This window comes from Sebastes fasciatus, chromosome 23, assembly GCF_043250625.1.
Source record: "Sebastes fasciatus isolate fSebFas1 chromosome 23, fSebFas1.pri, whole genome shotgun sequence".
Taxonomy (NCBI): Eukaryota; Metazoa; Chordata; class Actinopteri; order Perciformes; family Sebastidae; genus Sebastes; species Sebastes fasciatus.
Genome location: NC_133817.1, coordinates 1372575 through 1391723, shown reverse-complemented (window position 1 = coordinate 1391723; position 19149 = coordinate 1372575). Strand labels below are relative to the sequence as shown.

The following is a 19149-nucleotide window of genomic DNA, read 5'->3' as shown; positions in this document are numbered from 1 at the left end:
GGCTAAATACATTTAACATAAATGTCAGTATCTGGGTGCTCTATAGTTGTAGCGTCGGCCCATTTGACCACGGAGATGAGAGTGACGGCCGGCTCCACCGCCACGTTACCGCCATACGATAACGTTTCCTGTCCGTGACAGAGTCAGCATGCAGCTTTAGCCGTGATGTCTAGCTCTGCTTTTCCTGTCAATGTGTGAAACCCAAAGTGTTTCCATCCTTTAATGGATGTGTAGTGTTTACCACGCTGGATTTAACATGTGAGGGTGCAGGTCGTATCCACGCTGACCCTCCAACGGTTTATACTTTCTCGTTTCGGCTCGCTGTGGTTTGTTTTGGTTGGAACAGATATGAAGTCACGTTACTCAGACTACAACAATAAAAGCGGTAACTTCCTTCTACCTCCACATAGACTCAAATGGAGCAAATATATAGATTATGGCATTAAAAAAAATCTATTTCTAAATTGTAAAGAAAAAATTGCGACACAAAGGTGAATTGATTTTTCTTCCCGCCCCTAGTGTCTACCAAAGTTACAGACTGTTTAGTACCAAATTCCCTCTTTGAGTTACTAATCCTCCTGCAGCTCAACAAGGAAACTGTCAAACACAACATACTGACTGGATACATACTAAGGCTGGGCAATATATCCATATTATATCGATATCGTGATATGAGACGAGATATCATCTTAGATTTTGGATATTGTTTTATCGTGATATGGCATCAGTGTCGTCTTTTCCTGGTTTTAAAGGCTACATTTCAATAAAGGGATGTAATTATCTGAACTTACCAGACTGTTCTAGCTGTTCTATTATTTGTCATTTACACTTCGTCATGAGATCCACATTACTGATGATTATTTATCAAAAATCTCATGGTGTAAATAATTTGTGAAAGCACCAATGGTCAATCCTACAATATCGTCGCAATATCGATATCGAAGTATGTGGTCAAAAATATCATGATATTTGATTTTGTCCAAGTCACCCAGCCCTAATACGTCTAACTCAGACTGCTGAAGCCTCCGATTAGTTTAAGATCAACTTTACAGGTCATTTTACACAGAACAAGACGGTGGATTTAGTCCTCATCTCGTAACACTCAGGTTAAACGGGGATTGCTTCACAGACAGAAGGAATGATGACAGACATCAATAACTCTTTGAATGTACATATGAACATGTGAGTATTGTATTCAGATAGACTTGAGAGAAATATGAACCTGCAAAGATGTTTCTGATGCAGAATATTTATTTGGTTTTTGATGCAATCTAAATGTCTGTGGCTTCAAATAATTAGACAATGCTGACATGAAAACAGAGCACAGTTAGATCTGCTGTCAACAAGAACGTGGGAATAACTGAGAACCATAGAAACCTCTGATTAGATGGTGTCGTTCATAATCATCACTTATGTGCCTTTAAGTTGGTGCAATACGTGTTTGTTGAAGAGTGCTGCACCTTTAGACATGTTCACATAGAGAGCTACAGGAATGAGTCCTAAAACCCAGAGATGAGTTAGCATTTTAGCACTTCCTGTTCCCTCGTCTGGAGGTCAATGGGTTTTTAGTTAGATGCCTGAAATACGGTTTGTGGTTAAAGGTCCAGTGTGTAGGATCTAGCAGAATCCAGCGGTGACGTAAGGAGATTGCAACCAACTGAAGCTTCTGCTGTGTGCGTAGAGAGTTTGTGTACAAACTACATAAACTACAGTCAGTGAACTGACCTCAGAGTCTCCAGTCTACAGTTTGGACTCTCCAGTCCAGCAGAAAGCAGCTTCACTCCTGAATCCTTCAGGTTGTTGTTGTTACTCAGGTTCAGCTCTCTCAGATGGGAGGGGTTGGACTTCAGAGCTGAGGCCACAACTTCACAGTGAGTATCTGAGAGTCCACAGTTAGAAAGTCTGTCATGACACAAAAATTAAAAAATATGTTATTATGAAAGAGGACAGTTTATATTTACTTCATGCATTTGATGACTAAACAGTTTGATGTATACTTCTTTGATTAACATTTGTTCCTCACATCAGTGGTTCAGCTAATCTTATCTCACTGTCTGACATGAAACAATAATTCTCATCACTCTCTCTCAAACCTGCAGACTTTTAATCTTTGTTTTTCTTTAATCTTGCAGATGAAGAGAGAGAACATGTAGTTACATTGAGGCTTCCCTAATGTCCAGTCTGTCAGTGTGATCTGATCCCAGGTCTGTCTCCACAAAGTTAGCATGAGGCCTTCTTGATTAGAAAAGCATTTTTAAAACTCAGTGAATAAGTAATAATAATACAGTTGATAAAGATGACCTCTCTTTGCTGCTACCTGCTGCTGTCAGGTTCACGTCCATAAATGGGAAAATTCAGTGACTGCTGCCAAATGGTAGAGAAATGGAACAAATCATGTAATAATATTAGACCTGTACATAATCAAACATTCATATAACTAGATATTTTGATGACTGCATGGCGTTTTGTCATTAACACTCTTTTCTGAGCATCAAACGTATTCAGCTCACAAACACAATTAATGAACCAATAAGGTTGCATTATTTTCAACATGATGTCATCAGAAAGATGTTATCAGTGTTTCAGCATTAAAAACACAACATTGATCTTTGGTGTGTATAAGATCTCTTAAAAAGTCTGAATTCTACCATTCTGCTGTTATATATTCATCAGACCGCTGTTATTGGTGGAAGCTGTGTATTTCCATCTTTTCTGAATCTGTCCAAGCATCTCCTGAAAAACACATAATCCACCAAAGAGCTTGTGTTAAAGTATTATTTTACCGTGTGTCTCTGTAACGTGTTAAAGTATTATTTTACCGTGTGTCTCTGTAACGTGTTAAAGTATTATTTTACCGTGTCTCTGTAACGTGTTAAAGTGTTATTTTACCGTGTGTCTCTGTAACGTGTTAAAGTATTATTTTACCGTGTCTCTGTAACGTGTTAAAGTATTATTTTACCGTGTCTCTGTAACGTGTTAAAGTATTATTTTACCGTGTGTCTCTGTAACATGTTAAAGTATTATTTTACCGTGTGTCTCTGTTACGTGTTAAAGTATTATTTTACCGTGTGTCTCTGTAACGTGTTAAAGTATTATTTTACCGTGTGTCTCTGTAACGTGTTAAAGTATTATTTTACCGTGTGTCTCTGTAACGTGTTAAAGTATTATTTTACCGTGTGTCTCTGTAACGTGTTAAAGTATTATTTTACCGTGTGTCTCTGTAACGTGTTAAAGTATTATTTTACCGTGTGTCTCTGTAACGTGTTAAAGTATTATTTTACCGTGTGTCTCTGCAACGTGTTAAAGTATTATTTTACCGTGTGTCTCTGCAACGTGTTAAAGTATTATTTTACTTTCTACAGTTACTGTGGTGTCTTCCTGATTTTAGCAGCTTTTCTTTCATCAACTTCTCAGAACTTAATCTGAATTTATTATCGTTTTCTAGGTTTTTGTTTTGGATGGCAGGTGTGTTGCTCGGGACCCAACGAAGCACAATGTCGAGTGTGAAGTTGTTTGTTCGAGCGGTTCTGGAGAAAGCTGCAAGCATTCAGCCCGTTCTGAACAGACATGCTCTGAACGGACACTGCACCGTCTGGATTAAATCAGAAGAAGCAGAAACGAGAAATTGGCTCGAACCCCCTCCTCGTCCTCCTCGCCGCCGGGAGGCTGCTTCGCCAGGAGGCTGCTTCGCCGGGAGTAGATTGTGCGGCAGCTCCAGGAGACGTACCCCCAGTTAGCAGTTAGCTCAAATTCAGCCAGTGCAAACCCCAGCACCAGGACTCTGATCCCAGGACCGCCCCGACTCCCCGCCGGATCAGCAAACGTTCTGTTGCTGCCGTTACACCGGTTAGACCCAGCGCTCCACCAGACAGCTGATCTTTGTTTGTTTTTATTTGTTTTACCAGGTTCACATGTCGTCTCCATCACCCAGAAAGATAAATAAGAAAAAACTGTAAAATGTAACAATTATTAGAAATAAATAGAATAAGTGTTCATTAACTTGACAGCTAGAAACACAACCTACTGAAACATTTTAACTCAACATTTGAAACAGCTCAAGAACATCTGTGACAAAATACAACTGACATATTTATGTAATAAACACGTGGAACACTTATAAGAATATTATATTTTAAGAATAATTTATAATGTGTATATTTTAAGAACTAAACTACTAATCTACACTGATCTATAAAGTTAATCACATCTGGACGTACACAGCTTTTCTGCAGTTCCTCACAGCTGGAATCAGTCTCCGTTGTCCCTCTGATGTTGTGTTGTACTTGTTCAGGTCCAACTCATCCAGAACCTTCTCTGACATCTGCAGCATGTAGGCCAGAGCTGAGCAGTGGATCTCAGAGAGGTTCTTCTCTGATCTGTTCTTTGACTTCAGGAAGTCTTGGATCTCCTGATGTACCGAGTGGTCGTTCATCTCCGTCAGACAGTGGAAGATGTTGATGCTTCTGTCAGGAGAGGTATTAACTCTGTTCATCTCCTTCAGGTTGTTGATGATTCTCTGGATGATTTCTGGACTGTTGTCTGTCCGACCCAGCAGACCTCCTAAGAGCTTCTGGTTGGACTTCAGAGAGAGGCCATGAAGGAAGCGAACAAACAGGTCCAGGTGGCCATTTTTACTTTCAAGGGATTTCTCCATGGCTCTCTTCAGGAAGACATACAGGGTTAAATGAACATATGTTTTTCCCAGGAAGTCCTCCAGTACCTTTGTGTTCCTGTTTGTGTAACAGTGGAACATGTAGACTGCAGCCAGAAACTCCTGAATGCTCAGGTGAACAAAGCAGTAGACTGTTTTCTGGAAGATCACACTCTCTCTTTTGAAGATCTCTGTACAAACTCCTGAGTACACCGAGGCCTCTGTGACATCCAGACCACACCGCTCCAGGTCTTCTTGGTAGAACATGATGTTTCCTTTCTCCAGATGTTCAAACGCCAGCCTCCCCAGCTTCAGAAGAACTTCCCTGTCAGCCTCCGTCAGCTCCTGTGGACTCGTCTTACGTCCCTCATCATACTTCTGCTTCTTCCTCTTTGTCTGAACCAACAGGAAGTGTGAGTACATGTCAGTCAGGGTCTTGGGCAGCTCTCCTCTCTGGTCTGTAGTCAACATGTGGTCCAGAACTGTAGCAGTGATCCAGCAGAAGACTGGGATTAGACACATGATGTGGAGGCTCCTGGATGTCTTGATGTGTGAGATGATTCTGCTGGACAGCTCTTCATCACTGACTCTCCTCCTGAAGTACTCCTCCTTCTGGGCGTCAGTGAAGCCTCGTACTTCTGTTACCCTGTCAACACATGCAGGAGGGATCTGATTGGCTGCTGCAGGTCGGGAAGTTATCCAGACGAGAGCTGAGGGAAGCAGATTCCCCTGGATGAGGTTTGTCAACAGCACGTTGACTGATGACTTCTGGGTGACATCAGACACAACCTCGTTGTTCTTGAAATCCAGTGAAAGTCTGCTTTCATCCAGACCGTCAAAGATGAACAGAACTTTACAGACAGCGAGCTTCTCTGCTGTGACCTTCTGTAATGTTGGATGGAAAACATGGAGCAGCATGAGAAGACTGTACTGCTCATCTCTGATCAAGTTCAGCTCCCTGAACGAAAGCAGAACCACCAGACTGACATCTTGGTTCTCCAAGCCCTCTGCCCAGTCCAGAGTGAACTTCAGCACTGAGAAGGTTTTTCCAACGCCAGCGACGCCGTTCGTCAGAACGACTCTGATGTGTCCCTGTTGGTCAGGTAAGGCTTTAAAGATGTCCTGGCACTTGATTGGAGCGTCATGGAGGGTCTTCTTCTTGGAAGCTGTCTCAAGCTGCCTCACTTCATGTTGGGTATTAACCTCTTCACTCTGTCCCTCTGTGATGTAGAGCTCAGTGTAGATCCTGTTGAGGAGGGTTCCACTTCCTGTTCCATCACTTCCTTCAGTTCCTTCAGTCACACGTTCACATCTCCTCCTCAGACTGATCTTATGTTCATCTACAACCTCCTGCAGACCTCTATTCAGACTGATCTTATGTTCATCTACAACCTCCTGCAGACCTCTATCTGCTGAAAGAGAGAAACAAAGTTTAAGACAAAACAAAGAAACTCATTATTTCTAATGCCAATATGAAAATAATCAATATAAGAACATATAAAGAAGTAAAGGTTATAAAGTCATCATCCCTTCTTGAAGTCAAAACTAACGTCAACGTGATTTCTATATTTATTTGTAATAGTGTTTCAACGTGTCGCTCTGCAGGACCAGACGTGTGTTTGTAAGTCAGAGAAGAAGACTGTAGCAGGAAAGATAATGTTGTTCAAAGTCTGTGGCTCCTGTTCAGTTCAGTTCAGTTCAATTTATGTTTATATAGCGTCAAATCATAACAGAAGTTATCTTAAGATGCTTTTCATATAGAGCAGGTTTAGACCGTACTCTATAATTTAGAGACCCAACAAGAGATCCTCCATGAGCATGTATTGTTATACGACAATGACAAGAAGATAACTCCCCTTTCATCAGTATGTCTGTCTGTCTGGGATAGAACAGTGATGTTGTTGCTTTACAGAGATTAATAGTTCTCCATCTATGCAGATGGAGAACAAAAATCATTCTGATTGGTTGATGCAAAGACGGAGTGCTATCATAAAAACAAAACATACAAATATAACATTATTTCTTCTGGGTTCAGATTTTCTCTCAAAGGAGAACAAAGTACAAGTGATGCAGAGCAGATATGTATGATGGAGAAGATCTGAAACAGTTGTCACAACAATAGTCAGGATATTAAAACAACAAGTTTACAGACATGAAGACATCAGCAGACACATCTACAGTCTTACTTTGGACAGTGCTGGTCTGACTGGCTGTCTGAGGTCCAGGTCTTGTTCTGGTCTGACTGGCTGTCTGAGGTCCAGGTCTTGTTCTGGATCTGGTTATCGGCTCCTCCACAGAAGCATGACTCCTCTTCTTCTCTCTGTGGAGACATTACTTTATTATTAAAATCATTTGTTGATTGTTGGTGAAGAATATCCAGACTTGTCCGACACTGAAGCTCAGATGGTCACAGAGAAGAGTTAAAGTGTTGGTAGTGAATTCAGCATTCAGTCTGTGATGAAGATGTTCCTTTATTTGAACTCTCCTGCTTTAATAAACAAGAATTAGCTGCTTTTCCTGTCTGACTGTCTTATTAAACATTTAGTGATCTGGCTGAAGTTTCTTTATTAAAGAGGAACAACGGACATTTATAAAACATTGATATTATTTTGGAGGCGAATTAACTATATAAACTATATAACTATATAAAAGAACTGCAACTTGCTCATGAACTGAGGTTAGAAGTGGTCTAAATATTGAGGTAGACCAGCAGTCTGAGACACACAGCATGTAACTCTGGTGTCCTTGGTGTTCATTTTTAATGTCAATATGTTTTCTGCCACTTTCTACTGTCAACTATCAAATGAAGACATGAATTCAAATATTCCAAAAACAGACAGTATCACCATCAGACAGACCTTTACCCAGCGTCGGCGTTAGGGGCGGGCCATGGGGGTCCAGACCCGTCCAAAAAGGTCACTGTGCCCCCTCAGCTGAATTCTCTCCTGACAAAAAACTAAACTGAAATAACAGCTAAGCTATAAGTAAAATGAAGTCATTCAGTTTGGTAATGGAAGGACTTAACACTGCAATGCAAAATAAAGCACAAAACAGTGATAGTTTTGCATTTAGGAAACAACTAGGACATGTACTTGGGCTTGGTTACATTGTTTTCTGTTGGAGGGTCCTAACTGGCCACGAGCAACACAGCGCTGCACATCAGCACCGCGCTGCACAGCAGCACAGCGCTGCACAGCAGCACCGCGCTGCACAGCAACACCGCGCGGTACAGCAACACCGCGCTGCACAGCACGGCGTGATGTTTTGTCTGTACTTCTGTCGGATACACGGTTCCTATTTTTTCCTGCCACTCATATTGAGAGGAACGGCTGATTAGTTTAGATAAAATGAGCAGAGAAAACCGGGTCAGTTGTCCTGGATGTAAATGAAAATATTAACTTGATTACTGACACTTTCAGCACAGGCATTGACGCTCGCAGTTAAATGTAATAAAGTTCACTAGTGAAACTTTATTACGAGCTACCTGTCAAAAAATATAACAGCCACCTCACTAATGGTTAAAATAAAACACGAACACACAGCGCAAAGAGACAACTATGGAAACTCTGGGAAATATGACCGTCACTACAATATTTCAGTCAGAAGCCTCGTTTTGATCCGCTCCGTTTGCATGTTTGTTTTAATCTAGCTCAATAGAAAAAAATGAGAGAAAGTAGACCTACAGACCTGGTGCATTAAAGCACAATTAGGACCAAGAGAGTAAAAAGCATCCTGTGCTCCTCTCACATCTTACTTCTTCTACCTGTTTGGATTATTCTGTTCAGTATTGTGGAATAAAACAATGGACTAATGTTACACTACAGCAGGCTGAGCAGGGACAACAACTGGTGAGAAACATCCACATTTAGTCTTTATTAACTTAAATTATAGTTATGAAGAAATCAGTCAGACTGTTAGATTAATGTATTGTTTAACCCCGTTTATCTCGGCACCCGTGTGTGTGCTCATTTTGACCCTGGCACTGGCAAGACGCAGGGCGTGCCGGAGTTATCTGTAGCCTCCAGTACCTCCTGTCTGGAGAAGATCTCTAGATAACAACCTTCTTGCTCTTGGCTATAACGTATGTTATTTCCAGTAAATATCACAAATAAAACGTGTGTTTTCTGATAAAAAAAAAAAAGTACGAACGTAGGAAGATAACAAGTAGGCCTACTACTAACCCATCTTTGAGGTGGTTACGTCTTCAGCTCCAGTCTGATCTGGAGCTCACAGCTGATATGTTCCTGGTTTGTTTACATGACGTAACAGAATTGCAGATTTAACGTATTCAGTGGACAGAGAGCGTCCGATGTGCGATGCAGCGTGATAGTCGGACGCTCGCATCCAGTTAGGACACGGTGTTAGTTTATAACCTGTGTTTGTGGACATAACAGCATGTGTATGCGTGCATGCACGCCTGTGCGCATAAGTGGCAGTATGTATACACCTCTCTGTCAGTTTATTTCTTTCAGGAAACATGATAATGTTAAAGATACATTTAATAAAGGCTATATGAGGTGAAAGAAATGCCCCCCCTGTCAAAGCTGATTGCCCGTCCGCCCCTAACACTCTGGCGCCGACCCTGCCTTTACCTCACCATCAGACAGTCCTTTACCTCACCATCAGACAGCCCTTTACCTCACCATCAGACAGCCCTTTACCTCACCATCAGACAGCCCTTTACCTCACCATCAGACAGTCCTTTACCTCACCATCAGACAGCCCTTTACCTCACCATCAGACAGCCCTTTACCTCACCATCAGACAGTCCTTTCCCTCACCATCAGACAGCCCTTTACCTCACCATCAGACAGCCCTTTACCTCACCATCAGACAGACCTTTACCTCACCATCAGACAGCCCTTTACCTCACCATCAGACAGCCCTTTCTGACGGGGAACTGAAGCCGTTATATCGCTCTCTTCAAAGCCACCAGACTACATTCACAAAAGCAGTAATTTTACCTCCCAGAACACGAGAGTATACGTACAACCCCCCTTTAAAAAAAAGCTGCCATAACAGCTGATTTTATGAGAAGTCAAACCAACACAGTATTTTGAGGAGAAATGTGAGAGAATGAATTACACATTTGAAGCTCATTCTTTCAGATTTTGAATAGTTGTAAATCTTTACAGTGACTTCAACGTTCAGGCAAAAATATGAACATTTTCTTGACGTGTAAATTGTGAAATGGAGGTTCTCAGGTGTTTTGTTACAGAAATACAATCAGTAGTTTGTGGTTATAAAACCCAGACTAAGATCCATCTGAGGTTGAAACAGCATCTGCACTAATAGTTCTGCATCAGGAATATAAATCTGTTAGCAGAACATTTAGTCTTCATCCTCAATGCATCATCATCCATCAGGTCAGCTTACAGTAGAAACAGTCTCTTACTTTGACTCTGAGGGTCCAGGTTCATTACTGAAGGTCACAACAGCATCTTTGGACCAGTCACTCTTCATAGACAGACAGCTGGGTACTGGAGACTCTGCTCTCGGTCTGGACTGAACTCTGCAAACACCAAGATGATTTTATTCACATCACATGAATCCTTGATAAACTCTCTGATGACAAAGACATTTCAGTAGCTCTAAACACACAAACTACTGCTACTGTCAATAATGTGCTTTAAAGTTTGTATTAGTCCTCTTAGATTACAGCTGTTCTGGGTGACTGACAGCTGTCACAGATACAAAGAGGAAGAATGCACAAATTCATTCTTTCTGTCACAAAAAGTGTGTTAAACTTCAGTTAGAAAATACATTTTAGTAGAAATTTTAAAATAGAAACACAAAATCAACAGAAAATTGGTAGAGGAAAGAGAAAATGAGTCCTATAAATGAGTTAGTAGCAGCTCTCTTACTTTGACTCCGAGGGTCCAGGTTCATTACTGAAGTTCACAATAGCACCTTTGGACCGGTCACTCTTCATAGACAGACGACCGGAGACTAGAGACTCTGCTCTGTCCTCCTCTTCCTCCATCTTCTGATCTGAAGTCAGTCTGAGAGGTCAAACAGAAACACTGACTGTGAGCATTTAAAGTAAACAAGTTAAGAGAACAGGAAGTAACACACACACACACACACACGCACACACGCAGCAGCGTCGGCGTTAGGGGCGGGCCATGGGGGTCCAGACCCGTCCAAAAAGGTCACTGTGCCCCCTCAGCTGAATTCTCTCCTGACAAAAAACTAAACTGAAATAACAGCTAAGCTATAAGTAAAATGAAGTCATTCAGTTTGGTAATGGAAGGACTTAACACTGCAATGCAAAATAAAGCACAAAACAGTGATAGTTTTGCATTTAGGAAACAACTAGGACATGTCCTTGGGCTTGATTACGTTGTTTTCTATTGGAGGGTCCTAACTGGTCACGAGCAACACAGCGCTGCACAGCAACACGGCGCTGCACAGCAACACGGCGCTGCACAGCAACACGGAGCTGCACAGCACGGCGTGATGTTTTGTCTGGACTTCTATCGGATACAAGGTTCCTATTGTTTCCTCTCACTCATATTGAGAGGAACGGCTGATTAGTTTAGATAAAATGAGCAGAGAAAACCGGGTCAGTTGTCCTGGATGTAAATGAAAATATTAACTTGATTACTGACACTTTCAGCACAAGCATTGACGCTTGCAGTTATATGTAATAATGTTCACTAGTGAAACTTTATTACGAGCTACCTGTCAAAAAAAATAACAGCCATCTCACTGATGGATCAAATAAAACACGAACACACAGCGCAAAGAGACAACTATGGAAACTCTGGGGAATATGAGCCGTCACTACAATATTTCAGTAAGAAGCCTCGTTTTGATCCGCTCTGTTTGAGTGTTTTTTTTAATCTAGCTCAATAGAAAAAAATGAGAGAAGTAGACCTACAGACCTGGTGCATTAAAGCACAATTAGGACTAAGAGAGTAAAAAACATCCTGTGCTCCTCTCACATCTTACTTCTTCTACCTGTCTGGATTATTCTGTTCAGTATTGTGGAATAAAACAATGGACTAATGTTACACTACAGCAGGCTGAGCAGGGACAACAACTGGTGAGAAACAGCCACATTTAGTCTTTATTAACTTAAATTATAGTTATGAAGAAATCAGTCAGACTGTTAGATTAATGTATTGTTTAACCCCGTTTATCTCGGCACCCGTGTGTGTGCTCATTTTGACCCTGGCACTGGCAAGACGCAGGGCAGGCCAGGGCGTGCCGGAGTTATCTGTAGCCTCCAGTACCTCCTGTCTGTAGAAGATCTCTAGATAACAACCTTCTTGCTCTTGGCTATATCGTATGTTATTTCCAGTAAATATCACAAATAAAACGTGTGTTTTCTGATAATAAAAAAAAAGTACGAACGTAGGAAGATAACAAGTAGGCCTACTACTAACCCATCTTTGAGGTGGTTACGTCTTCAGCTCCAGTCTGATCTGGTGTTATTCTGATCATGCTGTTATTGTGGACATAACAGCATGTGTATGCGTGTGTGCGCGCCTGTGCGCACAAGTGGCAGTATGTATACACCTCTCTGTCAGTTTATCTCTTTCAGGAAACATGATAATGTTAAAGATACACTTAATAAAGGCTATATGAGGTGAAAGAAATGCCCCCCCTGTCAAAGCTGATTGCCCGTCCGCCCCTAACACTCTGGCGCCGACCCTGACACACACACGCACGCACGCACGTCTTCAATCTTCAGTCTTCTGTCTTCTGCTCCGTTATCTCAAAATGGAGTCAAACACTTTAAGAGTCAGGCTTCTCTTCCTGTTCATGTACCTGGATCACCTGGTCAGTGTGGCTCCTCCCCTCTCCATTTACTGGAAGTCAGGTAAGTTTATCTGAGTGAGTGTGTGTGCGTGTGTGTGTGTGTGTGTGTGTGCTTTTTAATGTGATGTGTTTATGAGTGTCATGACCCGGCTCATGAGCCATGACAAGAGAGGTGTACAAGTTTATTATTAAACATACAATAACCAATCAATGCATGAATGAATGAATCAGTGTGATCAGTGTGTCAGCAGATGGATGAGTGGTTGTGTGGTGAATGAAGGGTGTAAAACCTGATCTAGTAACACAGCCGAAGCAACCAAACAAGAACATGGTGGTGTAGGAATGGAGAGATCTCAGCTTCATCTTTAAATCATGTTCATAAATCTATTTAGTATAAATAATATAAAATGTTTTGTTTTCTTTTACAGATTTATACAAATAAAATTCTTCTGAATATCAGGATGAAAAATTATTCTGTCTGTTGCACAATAAAAAAATCATTTCAGCCATTTTCCTGCGTTGCAACTGTGCAACTCTTTTTCATAATCCAAACACAGATGGTAGCCAGAGATGACACATCTTATTGCTCAATTAGTACAGTGTGAAGCACAATTTTAAAATGTATTATATTATCATGAGTTACATTTCTTTATCTTGATGTTTCTTCTGATATCATACTAAAGGTGTGAACGTTTCACTGTGTTTTACAAAAAAAGAGCAAGGACGTGCTGGATTTAGAAATACAATCACAACTTGGTAAAGTGATTAAAATGTGTTTTTATTTAGCAGCAGATGTTCAGAAGAGTCTTTGTGGAGTCTTTAAAACAGCTCTAAGTGTTGCTGATGAAGGACTTTATCAGAGAATAGTCTGCTTAGCTCTGTGACTGGAGTTTAAAGGTCAGACATGAGAGGCACAAACTGGAGCTACTGGGACTGTAACGTCTACTAGAACAGGGGTTCTCAACCTTTTGCAACTGAAGGCCCACTTGTGATTGTCAAAACATTTCCGAGGACCACCTTCCCAAATAAATGAGTAAAAAACCTAACATGTTTATACAACAGATAATAAAGTGGGCTGTAGATATGTGTTATGCCACTGTCAGCTGTAATGACCAAAACACATATTGTGCTTACCCTCAGTGAGACACTCGGGCTTGCCTCTGGGAAATGATGAGATGAAGTGGTGGTGGGATGGGTGAGAGGCTGACACGCAGAGTAGCATTCAAAGTTGCTTTCAGTTTGTTCCTTGCCTTTGATTTGGTGACAGTCACAATGGAAAACCCTGACTCACATAAATAGGTGGTGGTGAAAGGCAACAGAAATTTGATTGCCCGTTTTGACAGAGAGGGATATTGACTGGCAGCCAGTATCCAGAATGAAGCAAGGTCTACTTGTGTGAGCTGAAGCTTCAGGCTGCTGTCTGCTGATAGTTCCATCAGTTAATTTTCCAACACAGTGGAGAGAGCTATGTCTTCTGAAGCAGGATCCACAGAGAAAGGGTCCAAAATCCAAAGGTTTCCATCTCGTGCATCTTCTGGGAAGTAGTCTGTAAACTTTCCTGACAACTGAGTCAAATGCTGGGTTATAACACTGGATATGTTGACATGAGGAGTGGCTTCCAAAGTTTCACTGAGGAGTGAAAACACGTCAAATCGTCCCTCCTTGACTCTTCTGTTCCACAGAAGACGTTTTTTCTTGAAGCCCTCAATTTGGTCTGTGCTGTTTCTGCCTTGCATTGATATATTGAGCTGATTTAACTGGTCAGATAGATCTGATAAGTAGGCCAGTTTACCATCAGTGTAATGCTCAGCAAGAGGGGAGTGCTGCTCTTCCACAAATGTGTGCACTTCTTCTCTCAGTTCAAAAAGGCCATTAAGCACCTTACTTCACTGTGGTACAACAGATCTGCAAATGATCTGCATCAAGTCTTTCACACAAAGCAGCAAAACACCTTGAGTTGAGTGCATTTTTCTTAATATAGTTAACAGTTTTCACAGCCACGTTCATGACTTCATGCAGTTCTGGTGACATCTGCTTTGTAGCTAGACTTTCCCGATGTAACAAACAGTGCGTCCACCTGGCGTCTGGCGCCCTCTCCTGGATCTGTTGGACAACACCACGATGTCTTCCCGTCATTGATGCAGCGCCGTCTGTGCAAACACCTGTACAGTATTTCCAATCGAGACCTTTTTCGGTGAAGTAATCATCAAGGCAGCGCATTACATGATCTGCCGTTGTTCTTGTTGGAAGCTCCTTGCAAAACAATAGATCCTCGTGAAGATTACTGTCCTTGCAGTATCTTACAAAAACGAACAATAAAGCGGCATTGCTAACGTCAGTCGACTCGTCCAGCTGTATGGCAAAGTATGGGCTTGCCTTTATTCCTTCCAGAAGTTGGCATTCGATGTCATCACTCATGTCTACAATTCTACATGCACTTTTCTCTCCCTGCTGAGGAACACTGTCAACTTTGATTTACTGTGTGAGATGTTAAAGAGGTTCTGTTGAATACTAATATGACAGAATAGCTGCAGTCTCATCTTTACTACGATGATGAGTTCACTGTCCAGAGCAGTAACAGATATTAGTTCATCTTCAAATGTGGACAGAAAACCACAGAAACATGTTGAAGTTTTAAAAAGTGAAAGTGTCCGTTAACACTAACGTTAGCTACGTTTCTTTGTTCATATCACAAAGTTAGATAACTTATTTTAAAATGAGTTAACTCTAAATACTTAAACATTGATGGAATAAATAAACTTGTTTTGTCTTCAAAAAGAAAGAAACTAGAATTCCCGCCCCACGGTTGTCTGCCTCCCCCAACCAGTCAAGTTACAGTTTACATCCACGTCTGTCCAAAATGTCATCACTTCATCATGTCATCATGACCTTTGACCTTTGACCAGCAAACTCTAATCAGGTCATACTTGAGTCCAAGTGGACGTTTGTGAAACTTGTGTGCCGAGTTTAATTTCAAATCCAGTTTCCATCATTTTAAATCCAGTTTAACTACATCATGATGACACTTAACCTTTACAACACCAAGTCAGTCAGGAAGAAAGCATTCACAGCATCAGTTCAGTGTTCACTGCATCCATTCTGATAAACCTCCTTTGTGCTAAAACAGAGGGAACGGTGACATCTGCTGGCAGAAAGCAGCTCCAGCAGGAACAACAGAACATGAACGGTGGTGAGAACGACCGCTTCAACACGGATTTCTGAGGGAAGAAGCTCCACGGGCGACTTCATGTGTCTGTGTTCAGTCATGTAACGTGAAAACTGGCAGAGTCACACATGAAACTGGAATCCTCCTGTACGGACATGATTAGTGAATATAAAATCTAGAGTACGCATGTTAATCAGTTCTGTTTGTTTATTTGACATCAAACATATTAAATATGAAGGAGCTGACTTTACACCTAAATCCAGACGTAATCTGTTTGTAGTCAGTTGAGAAACTGAAGTGAAGCCTCGACTGAATTCAGAGTTTATCTCATTCTTTCTGTTTGTTACAAGCAAATATTTATCTTCTATAATATGAGAAATGGCTGGTATTGGTTTTGATCATGGATGTATAAAGAGAACTGGATCCATGTGCAATTCTATTCATTGTGTGCAATATACTCACTGTTGTTTACAGTATGGTTATATAATTCACTTTTTTTTATATTACATTCATGATCCAGATGCAATGTAGTGTTATTCTGCTGTGCATTTAGCCTGCGTATAGTCTGCATAACAATTAAATTCATCTTCAATAACAACTAGGCCTCTTCTAGAAGCTGACCTGGTGGATTGTGTTTAATAACTACTTTACCTGCATTATTATCCAACTCTGATTGTCTCTTTCCTTTTTAAACTTCTAAACAGATATTATTGTGATGTGCTTTTCTATGATGTTCATTCACTTTGATGACAAGGCACATTCAGGCTTTTACAGACTGTTGGAAGTGAGCAACTCATCTTTCTAACAACAGCTTTATCAGCTAATAGTAAATATCTGGGAGTTATTTATCTGATGGTTAGCATGCTGTCTGTGAACCTCTGGACCAGTGCTCTGATGAAGACAGGGTCCATGTTCCTCTTCTGCAGCTGGTTGAAAAGCATGTCCACCTGTGGCATGATCTTATGGAACAATGTCAGGAAAACACAGAAAGCCTCGTCTTCAAGCATCCTCACAAAGCCCCCTGAGTCTCTGGGGATGTGTGATGTTGCCTGCTGCATGATGAGGTTCAGCTGATGCACACAGCAAAATAAGGCATATTTAAAGCCAACAGAGGGCGCTGCATGCATACACAACATTTCTTTTTATATCATCTGCTCCCTGGTTTAACATGCATTAATCATCCTCACCAGTCAGCTTTCTTCAGACTGTCCACGTTGGCTCCTTCCTGCAGCAGGTAGCTAACACAGGCCTGGTGGCTCATGGAAGCAGCTTCGTGCAGAGGCCTCTTGTAGTCGTTGTTGTGCAGCTCCACATCCATGCACACCTGCTTTATGAGATACTGCAGCATGTCCAGGTGTCCTCTCCTGGCAGCATGGTGCAGCAGGGTGTCCCCAGACCGACCGAAGTGTCTCCTGCTGACAGACTGAACCTCAGAGCTGCTGATCAGTCTCTGCAGAGAGTCAACCTGTCCATCCTGAGTGAGCTTCACCAGCTGCTTTAAAGTGTTCTCATCCATGCTGGTTAGAGGTTAAAGGTTAAAGGTTAAAGGCTGCAGCACCAACTACGAAAAATCACTTTCTGGTCAAAATGACAGAAAATAGTCAAGCTGGTCTTCCTGAAGACATGCTGCAGAGAAGAGAAGAGTTCACTGTTGGTTAGCTTCTTCTTCTTCTTCGTTGGCAAACAACGATTTGGTGCATTACCATCACCTACTGGACTGGAGTGTGGAGCAGTAGATTGGCAGGAAAAAATAAATAAATAAATAAATAAAATTAAATAAATAATGACTAATAATTACTATATCCCAAAAAAATAAAGAAAATCAAAATAAAGAAAAGAAAAAAGGAAAACAAACAACCTCATATTTTTCCAATCATATTAATTTGTCTAAGATACTGAAATAATGTTCTATAACACTCATTTAGTGAGTTCTTTTGTAGAATATGTAATGGAAATTCTGTCAATATTCCGAGATGAGTCCTAATGAACGTTGAAATAAGGATCTCAAACAGATGAAATGTCTTTGTTGTATTTTATTCTTGCAAGAAGAGGCACTGGTTATACAGAGTCACACAAAGTCTGCAGAAGAGTGCACTGCAGGAGATTATTACAATGTGATTATATAGAAATCTACAACAGGGACTGTGAGAAAAGGAGTTGTTTAACTCAGACAGTGTCCCAGTAAAAGTCAACACTCAGTACTTTCCCACTACATGAGACGAAGAGCACACAGACAGGAACTCTCCACTGTTGCATAAAGAGACATCATTACATACAATGTCATTTTCCATTACAAATATCTATTAAATCAAAGTGTACTTTAATCTCTTTGAGGCCTTCTTTCTTCCTCATATCTCCCACAATGCAACACGACATGCTCCACCGTTTCCTCTTGTCCACAGTAATCACATCTACCTGTGTCATGTTTACCTGTTTTAAATAGTGTGCTGTTTAGTCCAGTGTGTCTAATCTAAGTCTTGATCTGATTGTCTCATCTCTCCTTCATTTCTCCCACTTTCCTCTGAACTCTGTAAAACCACCGTCCTTTCCTCTCTTCCTCCCATTGCTTCTCTTTCCCTCAGTCTCTGTTTCATAATGCTCTTCATTTCTGTTTTGCTGAAGCTATAACTGTCAAATCAATGTCCTTATTTTTTGTAGCCTTCTTTGCAATCTTATCTACCATTTCATTTCCTTTGACCCCTATGTGTGCTGGTATCCATAACAACATTACTGTCAGCCCCATTGGCTCATTACCCAGGAAAACAAAATAAACAAGACAGCAAAGCATTATGGTAAATGTAGTTTTCATTGAATTTACCTATATGAGAAAACACAGTCTCTTCACTTAGCAATGTTTAGTAGGTCCTTACATAAGTCTATGGGAAAAAGTCTTTTTGGGCCCGATGGCATCACGTGACGGACACAGAAGTTGTCGTACCGCCATTTGGCCGCTACGAAAATGGGCATCAAGTCATATCATTCAGTTATCATGTCATATGCAGACGCTCTTCCTGAGGGCTCGGTTTTAATAGGGTAACTTTATTAACTTATTTAGAAATATGTGGAAGTAAACAGCAAAACTCCATCGTTCCACAGGGTGGAGCTGCGACACAAAGCAGAGCAGAAAGATCTATTTAAATGTGTTCATCTACAGTTATGTTGTCATGAACTGAACTATTCTGCAGAGGCACTTTGGGGTCAGAATATATGAATGAATAAAAAAAAGACAAAATCAGATGCAGGTCCAGGTGGTGAACCTCTGTGGATCATCAGGACACGGCTGATCCTCTCAACACATCCACTTTTCTGATCACTCACTCTGACAGAGATCACTTCCAGCTGATGAGAAGAAGAGAACAGAAGTCATGAATCAGTGTTTACAGAGACTCCCTTCATCAGCTGTCAGTCACTGATGCAGCACACAGTTCATTTATAAAACTATCATTAGCAGAACCAACCTCCATATCTCCGCTCACTACTCAATATCTCCAACAGGAACCGCAATTTATCTTCTAGCTAATTCATCAGTGTGGTTGTTCCTAAAGTCTGCACCTCCTCTGGTCCT

At 41.1% G+C, this 19149-nt stretch overlaps 1 protein-coding gene, 2 long non-coding RNA genes and 1 pseudogene across 3 annotated transcripts in view; 2 read left to right on the top strand and 2 right to left on the bottom strand.

Moving 5' to 3' along the window:
* LOC141761902 (uncharacterized) overlaps window positions 1-19149 on the bottom strand; it is an 85341-nt gene that overhangs the window by 51495 nt on the left and 14697 nt on the right. The gene's annotated exons all lie outside the window — the stretch shown is intronic.
* On the bottom strand, window positions 1713-17154 carry LOC141761942 (protein NLRC3-like; annotated as a pseudogene).
* The window catches only part of LOC141761945 (uncharacterized), a 52744-nt gene continuing 38031 nt past the window's right edge, over window positions 4437-19149 (top strand). The window contains exon 1 of the long non-coding RNA XR_012592670.1: window positions 4437-4573. This is a non-coding gene — a long non-coding RNA (uncharacterized LOC141761945). The remainder of the gene's footprint in view (window positions 4574-19149) is intronic.
* Window positions 12108-15938, top strand: LOC141761946 (uncharacterized). The gene is made up of 2 exons (XR_012592672.1): window positions 12108-12479; window positions 15546-15938. It is a non-coding gene; the product is annotated as an uncharacterized LOC141761946 (long non-coding RNA).